The following is a 4,387-nucleotide window of genomic DNA, read 5'->3' as shown; positions in this document are numbered from 1 at the left end:
ATTTGTTACTTCCCACCTCTGCCCTAAACCGCACCAAAAGCAAGAAACCTGATTTAACCCACTGGACCATCAGGGAAGACAGGCCAGGAAGGTTGTTTAGAGCAGGTCTATCTACCTTTAAACCATCAACACAAGAATATAAAGATAAAGAAAGATTTAGGAAGCAGAAACATAACCTACATCTCAACTAGCAGGCAGAAAGCAGGATTCAAACCCTGATCCTCACCATCAGCGAGGCACCAGCCTTAACCCACTGAACCATGGAAGAGATCAGACTGGGAAGCATGTTTAGATGAGGCACAAGCCTTAAACCACTGAGCGACCACTGCTGAAAAGTATGTGTGCTTTTTGAAGGGTTCATACTTTGCTTCATGCCAGCGCAGTAAGAAAGAAGGCATGTAGGACTGGCTTTGAAACCTTATCACCAGCGTGGACTATATTAAGGACCATGTTCAGGCACAAGCCTTAACCCACTGAGCTACCACAGAAGTGCCTTTTTTTGGTGGAGTTTTCTTTCATTAAAGACCAGGAAATCAAGAAATTAATCCAACACTGAAAGGACAGAATTGAAATGTTTTCAGCGGGGACAAGTTCCAGAAGTTTTATTTACCAAGACAGCAACCAGCTTGACCAGGAATCAAACTCTCAAACTCATCCTTGTGGGGATATTGATATTAACCCACTAGGCTATCACATTTATCCATCCATCTATCCATCTATCTATCTATCTATCTATCTATCTATCTATCTATCTATCTATCTATCTATCTATCTATCTATCTATCTATCTATCTATCTATCTATGATGTGAGGTCCAGTTAACAGCTAAAACAGGTAGCAGTAATAACTACTTTTTACTTAAGTACATGTCAGAGCAAAAACTTCTTTACTTTCACTTAAGTAAAAAAGTTTAATCAGTACTTCAACTTTTACCCGAGTATTTTAAAACATGAGTATCTGTACTTCTACTTAAGTAAAGGATGTGTGTACTTTTGCCACCTCTGCCCAGTGACGCTTTTTATCCTGTTGTGCTACTATGCTCAAAGGTGGCCTTTATTAACGCAGTTTCAGGGACATTCCCCCTAAAATGACATCTTACATAGTGCCAGGATTAGTACAAATCATACATATATGTAACAAAACTACATTTTAATTGAAGTGACGGTTTATATAAAATTTTTTCATTCCTTTTTTTGATTAATTACAGTATTTGAAAAAGGCTCTTTAGAGGTAAGGTTTGAGCATGCTTGTCAACAATGCACGCTACTGGCATCTTGTGGTCAAAAGTAGGAAATGACCTAGTAATTAATTTATCTAACCTGACCCATCTTAAAAGTCTTTGCCATTAAGAATAGCAGAAAATACTCCAATCCATGTGTGCAAAGCATCTTGCTTCATACTCAAAAAATACTGTGCTTTTATTAAATACTGAGTAAATGCTCATGTAAATATGATATAAACTTTTCACTTTGTATCTATAGTGCGTAGAGTGTAGAAAACAAGAGGGAGAGAGAGAGAGAGAGAGAGAGAGAGAGAGAGAGAGTGAGAAAAAGAGAGAGAGAGAGAGAGAGAGAGAGAGAGAGAGAGGCGAGTCACAGTTGATTCCGCTTTGGTTAATGTATGAATTTCACTTCCTGTTTTTCTGAACCGAAGAAATAAAAGTGAACTATCTGTACTCTAATGAATTGCATAGCATCATATACTTTATATTGCATCCGTACTGCATTAAATCACATCGTGTTAAATCAATCGAAATCGGATCACACTGCATCGCTTCAGTATTATAACATACTGTTTTGTTGGTTATTCATTGAGATGCAAATCACATAGGCCTCAGTTATGGAGATGCACAACCGTAATATATATAGCGTTTGTACAACTGTATTTTAAAAGCTTTTAACATCTTTTAAGGTTTATTTTGAAGTATCTTAAAAATATATTAAGTTGAACTAGGTGTGAAATCTCAAATTGTCCATAGGGGCAGCTTTCTTTTAGTACACTGACTTGGGAAATTCCACTCCACGCCTCCTATGTAACTACATGACACTCACACAAACTATATAAACCTCTTAGATTCTCAGTGACCCTTTATAACCAACTATCTTTTTATTACGTGTTGCAAAGTTAACTGTCTATTGATCTGCAAATCTACCCATTGTACTTCATTGTTTTTGAAGACCTCACAGGTTCTGTAGTGTTTTTTAGATAATGAATTCCTCAGTGAGTGTCAGCAGTATTGATAGCTTAGAGGAATATATGAGCAAAATTATAGTAAGCATTCTTCTTGGATTTATCATAATCGGTATCAATGGATTATTTGTTTTCACCTTCTTTAAAACCTCAGTTTTCTATAACAATCCAAGATACATTTTATATATACATTTAGTTATTAATGATATGATAATGGTTGGTGTCTCTGTAATTCTCCTTGTAATGTCATATTTATTGAAGAATATTAGCATTTCATTTTGTTGTATATTACTAGTCATAGCTTCAGCTACTTAGAAGAACACACCCCTTATCTTATCTGCTATGGCAGTAGAGCGTTACATTGCCATTTGTAAACCTTTGCATCACTCTCAGATCTGTACAGTACACAGGACTTTCATTCTTAACATTTTGATATGGGGTGTTGGACTTATTCCTCCACTGACAGACTTTGTTATTTCTGTTGTTCTGTTTCCTTTGTTCATTTTTAACACTGTTACTGTCTGCTCTTCATCATTTCTGTACAACACTGTTTACCATAATCAGAGAAAGCAAGCTACACAAGCAATTTATACATCCTTTGTCTGAATTGTTCTTTTTTATACTTATTTTAGGGTGCTGGTTACAGCCAGAAAGATGTCAAGTGACAAGGAATCTACAAAAAAAGCCAAGAGCACAATCTTGTTGCATGGAGTACAGCAGTTACTCTGTATGTTGTCCTTTACTCCTCCAGTACTTGACTTAGTTTTTGCTCGTATAATGCCTACTCAATGGACCAAGTACAGTTTTTATGCTTACTTGATAACAAACCTTGTACCACGCCTTCTCAGTCCTCTAATTTATGGTATTCGAGATCAGGTGTTTGTCAAACAGTTGAATAAAAACTTCTCATGTAAAGTATTAATTGTAAAGGTTTATCCAGACAAAAACATAACCAAATAATAAGTCTTGTATGTTTGCATACTTAACATAAAAGGAAAGAAACGTATAATAAATAAATAACCATGAGAAATTAGGTGGACATCTCACAGTAGTCTCTATTATTTTTTTGTATATATTATTTTAAGCAAAGAATGCTCACAGATATTTGTGAGCATAATGCTTCTTATATCTAATTGTTTATACAAATTATGCACCGCTTGGTCTAAAAGAAGTTGTTGTTTGGTTTTGAATACATTGATGGGATAAGTATTACTCTAAATAGTATTTTTTTATCGAGGAAAATATTATTTTATAGAATATAGAAATTGTTATTTTACCTTTAACTAATTCAGTGTGTAGCTTCTATCTGATCGGAAGGCATGTTATGGAAACGATGTTACTGTGACTCAAAAGAGACAAATTTCTTCTAAAAACAAAAAAAGGGTAATTAAAAAAAAGAGATTGCTGTAATAATGGGAATTGTGTTAGGAACTGTTTAACAAATTATTAAAGCCTGAAAGTATTACGGATAGACCAGGCGTCGGGGACCAGGAGTAAAACAAGGTGTCATTTATTGATCTTAGATAGGCAAACACAAGAAAGTAAGTAACAGGAGTACAGGAAACAATTAACTTAAACAAAGCATGCTTCACAAGAATCTTAGCGAGTCGCATGGACAACTCAGAAGGTTGTCGGAATGATAGGAAGTCCAGATGATCTATAGTTATTTAACGGTAGATCCGACGGCGAGTGAAGGGAAAGGGGATGGATAAACAGGTGTAGGTGATTATTAGGAGGGAGATGCTGAGCGGAAGTGTTGAGCGTTGGAGGGAGGCATGACATTACCCCCTCCTCCAGGGGCGGCTCCTGGTACATCTGCGCTCTCGCCTCCTTTAAAGCTAGCATGACAGATCCTCCTGTGGGCCCAAGGAAAGCTACTTTCACTGAGGGCAGTATACATCCCTCTAAAGCTTTGTGTGTGTGTGTGTGTGTGTGTGTGTGTGCGTGTGTGTGTGTGTGTGTGTGTGTGTGTGTGTGTGCGTGTGTGTGTGTGTGTGTGTGTGTGTGTGTGTGTGTGTGTGTGTGCGTGTGTGTGTGTTTATATGTGTGTATTATTTAAAATGCCTCTGCAGATTAAATGAAAGTGCTGTAATCATATACTTTAGAGGTGAAAAAATTAACCTGCAAAGGCAACTCTTCCTTGGTGTCACCAGAGTTCTGCTCCTGTATGTGTTACAGAGCTGGAAATAAGTAAGTT

At 36.7% G+C, this 4,387-nt stretch overlaps 1 pseudogene across 1 annotated transcript; it reads left to right on the top strand.

The window, feature by feature from the left end:
* Positions 1-2,208: 2,208 nt before the first annotated feature.
* LOC310737333 (odorant receptor 131-2-like) lies at positions 2,209-3,150 on the top strand (annotated as a pseudogene). The gene has a single exon. The product of its transcript is annotated as an odorant receptor 131-2-like (transcript).
* Positions 3,151-4,387: the final 1,237 nt, after the last annotated feature.

Source organism: Silurus aristotelis (genome assembly GCF_946808225.1).
Source record: "Silurus aristotelis genome assembly, chromosome: 2".
Taxonomy (NCBI): domain Eukaryota; kingdom Metazoa; phylum Chordata; class Actinopteri; order Siluriformes; family Siluridae; genus Silurus; species Silurus aristotelis.
This window is presented reverse-complemented; position numbering and strand designations above follow the sequence as displayed.